The sequence below is a fragment of the Abramis brama genome (genome assembly GCF_963993115.1).
Source record: "Abramis brama genome assembly, chromosome: 6".
NCBI lineage: Eukaryota > Metazoa > Chordata > Actinopteri > Cypriniformes > Leuciscidae > Abramis > Abramis brama.
In genome coordinates, this window is record NC_139968.1 from 35,458,345 (window position 1) to 35,470,892 (window position 12,548).

At 35.0% G+C, this 12,548-nt stretch overlaps 2 long non-coding RNA genes across 3 annotated transcripts; both read right to left on the reverse strand.

Annotated features, from left to right (window-relative positions):
- Positions 1-1,873: 1,873 nt before the first annotated feature.
- Positions 1,874-5,481, reverse strand: LOC311084111. Of its 2 annotated transcripts, XR_014606436.1 has the most exons (6): positions 5,348-5,481; positions 5,024-5,079; positions 4,699-4,779; positions 3,719-3,849; positions 2,729-2,782; positions 1,879-1,941 (listed from the first exon to the last, which is right to left on the reverse strand). It is a non-coding gene; the product is annotated as an uncharacterized lncRNA (long non-coding RNA). The 2 variants fall into 2 exon arrangements; XR_014606435.1 differs by lacking the exon at positions 2,729-2,782 and having other exon boundaries at positions 1,874-1,941.
- Positions 5,482-9,993: 4,512 nt separating this feature from the next.
- Positions 9,994-12,125, reverse strand: LOC311084109. Its single transcript, XR_014606433.1, has 5 exons — positions 11,922-12,125; positions 11,436-11,512; positions 11,216-11,295; positions 10,818-10,896; positions 9,994-10,328 (listed from the first exon to the last, which is right to left on the reverse strand). It is a non-coding gene; the product is annotated as an uncharacterized lncRNA (long non-coding RNA).
- Positions 12,126-12,548: the final 423 nt, after the last annotated feature.

Here is a 12,548-nt window from a genome sequence, read left to right on the forward strand (position 1 = left end):
ACCGAGACCAGAGAGGGTCGAGTCCGAGTCGAGACCGAGACCAAAGAGGGTCGAGTCCGAGTCGAGTCGAGACCGAGACCAGAGAGGTTGGATAACCTAAGGTTGGGTCTAAAAAACCAGACCTAAAGATATCTTCAAGAATATGTAAAATATTTGGTGGTAACAATAAAATTGGCACCATACTCAAACAGTAAATCAAATATACCATGGAATCATGTACACTGTAATGGTAAAAAGGCCACATAGTAGGTGGTGTGTAAAGGTCATTTTATTACAATTATTACTTACAATTATTACAATCAGTAAGTGCTCTTGTCCACATTACAATACAAATAATAGAGAGAAATATGTAAGGGATAATGTATAGCGAGGTGAAATCAGCCTGAATCAGCCTGAAGGGGTTGTATTCATAACAACCGCCTTGCTATAGGCGGATCTTTTGTGACGTCATTGTTTATGTTTGCCGCGTTGCATCACGGGAATCGTGTGGCAGGAAACACCGCTAGATACCTGTAATTTGATTGTTTTGCACGTTTGGAGGAGGATTTAGAGAAGAGGATGGTTCACTCTTGCTGTGTGGTCGATTGTACGGCTCGTTGGGGGCCTGATAAAAAGTTTTTTCGAATTCCCTCCGAAAAGGATCGCGAAAAACGAAAGAAATGGTTGCGTGCAATTAGGCGATTGAACCTGGACACTCCGAAGCCTGGATTCCTAACGTTACTGATCGAGTTTGTGAGGCTCATTTTGTTCATGGTAGGCCTAAGTCTTAGTGACTATGTATTTATAGAAGATTGAATAAAATAAAAAATAATAAAACTGAGTCAAATCAACCGAGTCATATGTTTTCGCGTTCTGATTCAGGTGTCCCAAACCGCGATCCACAGCATCCAGACTACCGTATTTTCCGCACTATAAGCAGAGGCGCACCTTCAATAAATGGCCTATTTTATAACTGTTTTCATATATAGGGCGCACCGGATTATAATGCGCATAGAATAGAAGATACTGCAGTCAAACGTTTGACTGGGTTTGCGTTATGCAGTGGTCACCAACCTTTTCAAGCCTATAAGATCACATCCAAGTCCAAATGTAAACCAAGATCTTCCACTTGCAAAAAAAATATGAAAAAAACAAGTGGCTGAGCTGTAAAACCTTGTTTATACTCGACGCGTCCGCATGAGCGCGAAGGTAATAAAAAAACTAATATCCGTCTGCTCGGGCAGATTCGGCCCTGCTGAAAAAAACAATAGAAACCATTACAGAATTGCTAATGGTTTCCACTACAAAACCATTACAAACCATCAGCCGTTAACCATTAAAACCATTACCAAGTGGAGTCCATTACGTAGTGTGTTTTGGGCCATATTCCATTAGAATTTATTGGTTTTAAGGGTTTCCATTACAAATTTGTATTGGTCATGTATTTTAATGGTTTCCATTAGAGTTTTGTATTGGTTCTGATGGTTTCATTCCAATTTGTATTGGTCATGTATTTTAATGGTTTCCATTACAGTTTTGTATTGGTTCTGATGGTTTCATTACAAATTTGTATTGATCTTGAATTGCACATATTTAATGGTTTCCATTACAGTTTTTTGTATTGGTTAAGATTTGTAGGTTTAATGCATTTAGCTGTTAATAATTAGGACATTAATTATAGTTTTTAATTAATTAATTTGAATTATTATTACAATTATACACAACTGAAATAAGCTGCACACCAACTTTTCAATAGCTTACAGCTCAGGTTTTGTTTAGCAAAGAATGAAGAACATGCACCTGAAATAAAAATGATATACGGTACAGTATTAAGACCGTTTTTTTTACTCAACCCATATGGAAATAAACATCTGACACAAAACATTAATATTACATTTTTATTATTTGATTCACAGTTATTCTTTTACATTGTGTGGCTTCACTGGGGCTGAATGATTAGACCTGCAAAAAGAAGGAGAATTCATTAGGACAATGTACCTCTTAAACCACATTACCAGTCCATAAGATTATCCATACACTATATTTTTAAATATATTCATCCATCTTTGGGCGTACTTTGAGCAGATTCAAGATCTTGCCAGCTGTGAACTTTGTCCACTAGTCATGTAATGTTCATAGCATTACAGTCATCTGTTATTTAACCTTCTCCAGGTGTAGGTTTTCAATTATAAAACATAGTTCAGGTTAGGGATGCACCGAAATTTAGTCAAGTTAGCGTTTTTGCTCTTAAAAACAGACGCCCATAATATATCAAACTGCAGAGCCACAGCACTATTGAATGGGAAAGAAAGCTGGGTCTCGAGCAAAAAAAGCTGCTCAACAGTTACCCAATGATATGATGAAATGTAAAAGTACAAAGATATTATAAGAAAACATTACTATTACATTAACATATCGCACTGAAGTAGGCTGCTTTAAAATTAACATTTATTTAAATTAAAAGAAATTCTTCTTTTGGCAAAATTACATTTCCTTAATAACCTAAACAGAGGCTTTACTCCCTTAGAACTTAAATTATCAATGTTTCATTGCATCACTGTTGGAAAACCTTTTTACCTTTATAAAGGGTATTTTTTCCTGAATTTTATTAAATGTAGGCCTATGCTCCATCTTTCATTTCAAAATATTCAATTATCAATACATTCAATTAGAATAAGACACTAGGCTGTTAACAATCAAAACGTTGGGAAACACAGTAAGACATTTATATTATAAACTTCTTAGATACCTTTAGAGTTGCTCTATCTTGTTCAGGTTTCATCTGATTATTCTCAGTTATCATCTGAAAAAAGGAAAGAAGAGCAAATAAAAAATATAAAAGACAAATAAATACTAATTTTAGTATTACCAATTTCAACAGAGGTTGCTATTTTTACCAACTTCTTCAATGATTATATTTAATTTAATATATTATATTTAATCTAACAAGCACAAATAGTTTTCGATATTGGTATTAGCCACAATGAGCTGTGAATTATGGGTTATCAGTATCGATCCTAATATTCCATTATGTGTGTCCCGGTAAAACTAGTGTCCTCATAGACCAGGATTCTGTCAAACTAACACAACACACTGAGATTCTCCTGTCAAGTTAAACATCAGGACTATGTACTTATGATGTCCTCATAAAACAGTGTCCTCATAAAACAGGTGCAAGACACACACATCCTGACACACTGTGATAAACACGCATGTTATGTGATGCATTAAAGCCATGAACATATTGTTTTATCATTCATACCTATCCGTGGTAGTGATATTGCAGTATAGGCCTCTGTGAAGTCAGGCTATGTAAAGACTATGCCATGTTAATTTACAGTTGATTACTCAAGTTCTGTACCTAAATTAGACTTACGTGGAATATTTTTATTTTACATCTTTGTTACATTTTTTTTACCTATGCTTGCAATTTATTATTTTCTGTGCAGAAACCCCTACAAAATCACACCAATCATTCTAGAATGATTAATTATTTCCCAAATACAGCTATTTAAGTAATTTGGTGAAATAGTTTTTCATATTGCATTATATATTGCAGAAACAATGAAATATTGCAATATCAGTTTTTTGCAATATCGTGCAGGTCTATTTCCATGGGTAATTTTTAACCTTTAATATTACCTTTTAATAATAAAACAAGTAAAATCATCACTTTAAATAACACAATGTATCTGCTTTATTAAACAGTATCACCTAAACATGGAAACACTGAACTCACTTTATAATGATTGCTGAATCTGCCCTGGAGCTCATCTTTGTCTTTCTCCTGAAGTGTAAACTGTATGTCCTCCTCCAGAGGCTTGATCTTCTCCTTCACTGACTCACTTCAGGCATTATCTCATGTGTCTGCTGTCATAGAAAAAGGCCCTCAATAATCCTGACCATTGCATTTCTTTTGACATATTATTCAACAAGCTTAAACTTAAAGGTATAGTGGATTTTTTTCTTCCGGATGGATCATCTATACTATTGGTCCTCCTAATTGTCAATCATTCTGGTGATATGTTTACGTAAGGCCGTCGTACGTGCTCGTCCCTTAGTTTTCGCTTTCTGCGCATGTGCACTTTCAGATGTTTATGTGTGGTGACTGGTGAGCTACGGTTAACGCCATTCATTGAAGCTCGCCGTTTCACCGGGTCGTTTGAAAATGTCTGAGGGTCGCAAGAGAAAAAGTTTGTACGAACTGTATGAGAAGAAGAGAAAGGCCTCAGAAGAGAGAAACAAGACCAGAGTGTTTTTGGGAGATTGTTTCACACGATGGCGTGCACTGAAAACACAGGTCGGGCTTTCCACTGATGCCTCAGTCGCAAGGTTTCTACTCAACAGGTAAAGTTTGGCATGCTATTTGGAGAAAAAGTGCAAATCTTCTTTTGGAAAGTAATGTTGTATGAGCGATGCCGACAGCAACTTGTAAACAGAGCGTGCACGAGGAGAACCTCGCACACGTTTAATAGCTGTTCCCTCTCGGGAGCAGAGTGTTGCACATGTGCATTTTTTCAAAAAGTGGAGAGAGCGGTTCTTATCTAAAATTCGGAAAGATCCTCCACTATACCTTTAAGACATAAACTGTGTTTAAGTGAATATAAGTATGAGTATTGTTTCAGTACCCATGCCTACATATGGGTGTGTTCATATGGATGAAAGCCTGTTGTGTTCGGTCTCTTGATTTGTGATAGTGGCAGCTATTGTGAAACTCACCTTCTTCATCTACTGAGTGTGGATGGCATCAAGGTCTTGTCCTGAAGAATACAGGGCCAAACGCTAGGGATTGTATCTCATCTGATAACAAGAGCATAGCCATAAGTTTAAGAACTCTAATGATATCTTTACCCCCTGATATTGCATTGAGGATATCAATTCAAACATTTTAAAGGCTAAGAGTATGAGCTATGAGTATACTCATACTTATAAGCTGGCCAGATATCTTTGAAAAATAACTTGCGTGCCTGAACCACATTTAGCATTTAAAAGTAAAAAGAATTTCAGTATTTATCAGTAAAAAAAATGCATACAAAATAAATACCCCTGAGTTGGACAGTATGGTGTCTGTCTCATTGGCTAACATAATTCAAACCAGACCTAGAGAAATAAAATAAAATATACCAATAACCATGATATCCTGTTATCATAAGTTAAAATTAATTATTATAACTACGACCATTATAACATTATATTTGTCGCCTATTATTTATCTGATTATTTAGCTTACATGCTTCTCAAGGACAATCTCACTGAAAAAACCTGGGGTTAATGATTTTAAAATGTGAGACTTCTTTCAAAAGCATAAATCTTACAGACCCCAAACCTTTGAACAGTAGTGCACTATGTTTGAGGTGGTTTTGCTTACTAGTCATATGGTTGCCGGGGAGATTCTCTTGGATGGGGGTGCAGCAGGCCTTCAAGCATGATGATCTAGAACATAACATGCAATTTGTCACAGAGCCAACAATGTTACATAGGATTTACAATAGAACATTTACAAGCTAGAGCAGAACTTATTTTATATATATATATATATATATATATATATATATATATATATATATATATATATATATATATATATATTAGGGCTGGGACTTTAACGCGTTAATTTCGATTAATTAATCTGGGAAAAAATAACGCGTTAAAAAAAAATAACGCAGATTAATCCATTCCGTAATTGACCTTTGAACCTGGAGCCGTTCTAGCCACCATTCGACTGTAAAATGAAGGAGGGAGACGAGAACGCGCTGGCGCTGCCTGGATCATTGATTGGAACATTTACTTATAAAAAAACAGCCGGCATTTCAACTTTAATTCACCGGTGAACGTAAGGGACCAAGGTCGAATCAATGTTGGATTATGTTTCGATTGTGCAAAACGAATCAACGTTGAAATCGTGACGTTGTTTCACTGTTGATGTCGTTACGTTGTTTCATTGTTGATTTCGTGACGTTGTTTCACCGTCTCTTCTTTCAATATGGGTGAACAAAGATTGTATGTCGACGTTGAACCAATGTTGAATTATGCTTCGGTTTTGCTGCAAATTGAATCAACGTTGATATCGTGGCGTTGTTTCACCGTCCATCGTGGGATGAGTCATGACAATGCTGACTGAATTTGTGATTAACTGTACACTAAAATATTGTTAACTGAAATTACTTGCAGCAATGGCTTAATTAAACACATTTAATAAAAATATAACACATGCAAAAGATTGTAAAACAAGTTTTATTCTGAAAAAAAAAAACAAGTCTAAAAATACTTTCTTAAACAGATGAAAAACATCTCAAACTTTAAATTGCAGCATTTTCGAAGTAGGCTAATGTTAAAAAGCTGTAAAGCAAGTGTAAATGTTTATAATTTAATGTTTAATATTAAATGTATAATTTAATAATGTTCAATAATTTAATAATGTTCAATTGTATTGTATTGTATTGATTATTTGCTAGGCACAATTATTTAATGCTCACCATTTGAACATTATTTCAATAACATGTTCAACACAATTTTTAATTGATTGACAGCCCTAATTTATATGCGATTAAAATGCGATTAATTTCGATTAATTAATTACACAGCCTCTAATTAATTAGATTAATTTTTTTAATCGAGTCCCGGCCCTAATATATATATAGCCTATATATATATATATATATATATATATATATATATATATATATATAAAAAATCTTAAGATAATGTATTGTGAAATAAATGCATATGAAATTAGTATCATGATTAATCAATAGAGGGTTTTTTTTTCTGTTGCTCCTGAAATCACCTTTTTTTTATCACTATTTGTAAGTGACGTCACTGATTAACAGTACAGTGCATTCTTTTAGGTTAAATTAGCTTACTTCCAATCACCCATTGACAAATTACCAGCAAAACAAAACTATCAAAAACTGTTATGTACACAAAGATGTGGTTAAAACCCCAAACTTTCATAAACAAGAGCTCCAGTCTATAACGTTAGTTAGCCTTAGCTTAACGTAACGTTAACGTTAAGTGAAAATGGTTGAGATGCTAACGGACTTTTTTGAAGACACAAAGCCATTTCTATAAAGTAAATATTCAACGGAAGCTTGTCAATTACACGCAATAAAGGTGTCAGGGACGTTTGTATGTATTATTTGTGTGAATTTGTTAACTAAACTCACCTGAAAGCAGTGAAAACAACAGCGAGAGACGGGAGTTCTGCTGTTTGTCAGTTGTTGATGATGATGACGTTTCCTCGTTTCCATCTGCTCTCGCGCAGCGCGCTCGCTCCAGTGTTTGAATGCGACTCGAATGTTCACGCGCACGCGGATTAAAACACTTCAAAGTCACGCAGCATTTAAATAAACGTCTAGAATTAAAACATATAACATCATTTAAAATACTATTAATATTAAATCATGAACTTTAAACTCATTGTGTAGTTCTATGACCCATTTATGTGCAAGAAGTAGCCTATTAAAAGTTTATTTTATTTTTGAAAAATTCAATTTACATTTAATGATACCTTGCGTTACAATACTAATAACTGCGTTATATAACTAAATGGCAAAAAAAAAAAAAAAAAATTCTGGGTTCCAATTAACTAGTGTATTATAATCAACTTCATCTATATTAACTTATTGTTTGTGTGTATGAATTATTATTATTATACTAAATAATAATAATAATAATAATAATATGTTCATCAGCTTGGCCAGAATGGGAGACCAGCTAAAACCAGCTGACCACCAAATTGTCCAGGCTGGGAAACGAGCTTGATCATACACGCCAGGCTGGGAGACCAGCTAAAACCAGCTACTTCCATCTTAAACCAGCCAACCAGCTTTTTAGCTTGGTTTTAGCTGGATTTCTCGATTTTTCAGCAGGGAGGCAGGTGTTGATGTTGACGAGGAAAGCATAAAATAACTGGTTGCCAGTTGCATGATTTAATGCAGTTGATAAATAAATTGTTTTGGCAAGAGGTTGTACCTCGATCCAAGTATCTTTTTAACAGAGTGTTTATAAACAGTTGTGAGAAAGTAGAATTTCAGTTCTACTGTGAAAGTTGTCACTTAAACATAGGAACAGTCCAGGAAATCAGTGACAAACAAATTATATATTAATATCATCAAACCAAAGAAAACACTAAATTTGTTGGAGACTTAATGGTTCATAATGGTGTCCAGTAGATACCAACATGTAACCTATAAGTTGCCAAAGGTGTTCTATTGGTCCTTAATGGTATCCAATAGAAAAAACATGCCACCAATAGAAGAAAGCAAATCACCAATAGAGACCTACTAGGACCATTACAGTTTCCATTAAAACCAATACAGACAAATAGACAAAACATGCCACCAATAGAAGAAAGTAAATTACCAATAGAGACCCACTAGGACCATTACAGTTTCCATTAAAACCAATACAGTTCTCTTTATAACCATTAAAACCATTAGCAATTATGTAATGGTTTCTATTGTTTTTTTCAGCAGGGGGCTTAACAGCGCGCGCGCCTCCGCATCCGCAGATGCACGACTTTGAGCCGAATCTGCCCGAGCAGACGGATATTAGTACATCTCATCATCACCCAGTTTGCGCGTCTAAATCAGTTGTATGGTCTGGTGTTCAGTCTAAAACAAAACAGTTGCGTCAAGTATAAATGCCTCGTCTGTTTGGGGAGCTGCACGCACAGTCAGCGGAGATCTCATATGGGCTTTGCTTCGATTTTGTCACCAATACAAATTTTGAGCTTCTCTCCAAACCTCCTCCGGTCTTCAGATGTTAAAGTGCTTATATATTGTGGATTTTGCCCGCTAACTCTCTTGAAAGTGCTCGTCGCGTCTTTACAGCCCGCAATACTGTTTGATTTGTTGCCACACAACCACTCGCGCATGCGTACAAAGATGTCAACAAAGATCCTCCTATACATTATCCCGCTTATTACATGGTTACCTACCAAATAAATCAATAATTTGACACAAAATATTGATTTAAAAAGGAGCTTATTGATTTAAAAACTATTAGGCTATATTGCTTCCAACTGCGTCCATAGCAACGCTCTGTTTTTCATGGCAACGGTGTGTTATTATACTTCGCAGCGGACTACAAGAAATATCAAGAAATACGTTTACGCGCGTCCGGGGCGTTTAGCGCGGCGCGGTGGACGCGAATTCGACTCAGTCGCGCGTCCTACTGCACACGAATTCTGTGTGGCTCTTATATGCAAAAATTATGGATGATAAGGCAGACATTTTCAATACATAGTTGAGCTAGAAGCTCCACATCACATCTGACCAGGCTCCTGCTGCATTTGCGTGGCGCGAACTTTAGTCTCAAGTCATGCGCAGTTGTGCACAAGAAAGTCAGCAATCATTGGACGTTTCAATCAAACAACAATTTAAAGAAATATTAACATACAGTAACAATCATGAAATATTTTGAATGGGACTCGAGTGGACTCGCCCAGCCGGCATTTCAACGTTGATTCAACGTTGAATCAACGTCAGGGACCAAGGTTGAATCAACGTTGGATTATGATTCGATTTTGCAAAACGATTCAACGTTGAAATCGTGACGTTGTTTCACCGTTGATTTCGTGACGTTGTTTCACCGTTGATTCCGTGACGTTGTTTCACCGTCTTGCAGCAACGTTGAGGTTGAATTGATTTTGCAAAACGAAACAACGTTGAAAAATAATACCTTATATCTTATTTTTCAACATTGAATAAACTATAGATTGAGTTTCCTGTTCACTGTACTCTCTGAAGACATTACATTTGTACAGAAAATCAAAGCAACTGTAATTATGTAACTTGCAATGCATAATTTGCAATACTACCCTAGACACAGTATCTAATGGGAAAATTGTACATTCAATTACAAACTAGTTTGCAGTTGGAACATGAGTCATGACAATGCTGACTGAATTTGTGATTAACTGTCCATACTGTACAATAAAAAATGTTAACTGTTAAATGACTGGCGGCAATGGCTTAATTAAACACATTAAATAATGAGTTAACACATGCTCAAGATTGTAAAAAGTTTTATTCTGAAAAAACAAGTCTAAAAATACAAAAAAGAAAAAAAAGAAAAACATCTCAAACTTTAAATTGCAGCGTTTTCAAAGTAATGTTAAAAACCTGTAGAAGTAAACATCTAAATGGAATATTTAAAGACAGTTTTTGTTCAATTACAGTAACCCTTAAATTAAACATTTAATATTTAAAGTGTAAAAAAAAAAAGTTTTTAAATTCTCAATAAAATGTGACAGCCTTGTGCAGTGCTCCGACAGAGTCCCAGCTCGAGGTCCATTCCGATGCCATCACTTCCTCTTCACTTCGTGCCCGCTGTCTGCTACTATCCTATAAATAAAAGCAAAAACACTGAATACAAAATAAATCATGTATAAGATTTTCACTTTACAGTTCAATTTGTCGGGTAGAAAACAAAGTATACAACACTATCCATTCTAAAACACTTATTTTAATGTATTCAGATGTACATTTACACAAGAAATTCTTCAGAGCCCCAAGGTGGAATTGTAAAAAAATTACTATTACTCCCATGTGTCAGTTACGGTTACTATAATCATAAGGTCATGATTTCATCCTTAAACCAGATGAAGAAATCAACAAATTGTGGTGTTGAGCTGAGAGGGTTGAGGTCTGCTGTTCTTTATATCTTTCAATGCAGGTTTATATTGTTTCAACAATTATATATTTCTGATAATATTTGTGGAGAACATTACACTGTTTTAATTCAGAATCCTAACCATACATTGTACTAATTAAAAGTAATTTATTAAATCAAGTAAAATAAAATAAAAACACAAAAGGCCAATGAATCTGTACCAGAAGTGATAGTGCAATGTAGCAGCTAAAGAATAATCCTCCACCAAATTGCCAGTAATCATCTGGATCCTTTGCGAATCTGAAGGGGGGAAAGAAGAAATTATTCAATGAAAAGTCCATAAAAAGCAGGGTTTTTTTTGTTTATGTTTTTTACCATTCCTTTAAACAATCTTAAAAATTGATTTAAATTGTAAAAACGTTTGCCATTATAACATTCACACAACATGAACTGAGTTGTCATCTTTGAGACTGTTAGTATTAACGTTAGCCTACATAATTAAAAATGTAAACATACACTTAAAGCATGGCAATCCCATCAGAAATGTGTATCATAGCAAGGGAAGCACACACAAAAAAGCCAAATGGTACACCAAAATCAAACCATCAAATAATTTTACCTGCAGCTGCATTTATCCTATTTTTGAGTGATTAAAGAAAGGACTGATGAAGGTGACATGAATCCACTTTCAGTAAGCCACTTCAGCAGAAGACAAAAGGACAAAAAGTTACTCAGACTTTCTATCAGTAACGTTAAATGTCTTACTTTAAAGATGAAAATCATACTTAATACTATTAATCCCAGTGTAGGTTTTCGAACAGTGGGTAAAATTGACTTACTGTAAGTTAGTTGGTGAATGAATCTTTCTGTTGGGTGTTCTCTCCCGATAAATAATTTTATTCCAATGCTGCTTGATCTAAAAAAAAATGTAAACAAATATATTTTCAATATCGTTATCAGTGTTTGAAGAGGTTATGTAAACTGAATAAATGACGGTTTTACCACTTTACTCATTCCCACACTTTTTTTTTACCTCTCATGCGTTTTTAAACTAATGTTAGCTGACAATATTAAACACATAAGTTAACGTTATCAACAGCAAAACACCGCAATGTCAGATGGTACTAAAACTTACATTGAAATACATGCTAATATCGCTACGCTAATGGTGAAGCAGTACAAACACACACACACACACACACACACACACACACACACACAGAGATAACTTATTTATTTTATGAGGTTGCAGTAAACCTATGACCGTTAACTTAACCGTGTCCCTAAACGTTAGACTTGTTAAGGACTGAAAAATGTTTTCTTACCTGATATCGCCAGTATTTTTACAGACCACGTACGACCCCTTCCTCCGTTCACATTCCAGCTTTTGTTCTTCATTGACATATCAACTCAAATTCGCTCAAAATTTAAGAATTCAACAGGCAGAAAAATAAAATAAAATAAAATAATCCAGGTCTGACCGAGTAATCAACGCAAGCAGCAGCAGCTCACCGTCACCGACCGAGAGTAATAATAACGGACGTATTTTCAAACTTAAAATAGGCGGGCAGAGCCGCGCACATTCTCATTGGACAGTTTCCTGGAAGACAGACAGATTAACCAATCATGCTCAAAGTAAAACGGCGAAACAACCAATAACAATAGTTTGCGCGAGTTAACATAGTGTTGTAGGCTATTGAGTGCAGTCTGTATTAATATTTAATTAATTGGTCAAATGACATGACAGTGTGAATACAAATGTAGTAATTCAATGTAAACTGTTAGGCAAGCAGACAAAATGGTAAATTCACACAAAATCACATAAGGCAAAAGGTTTCTGCTGCACTGCTCTCTTGAGGGTGAAACTATTGTTAATAATGATAATAATTGTATTTTAACATATACATTGAAGAGCTGTTATGATAAAAAGTAATTACATGCTAATTAATTAT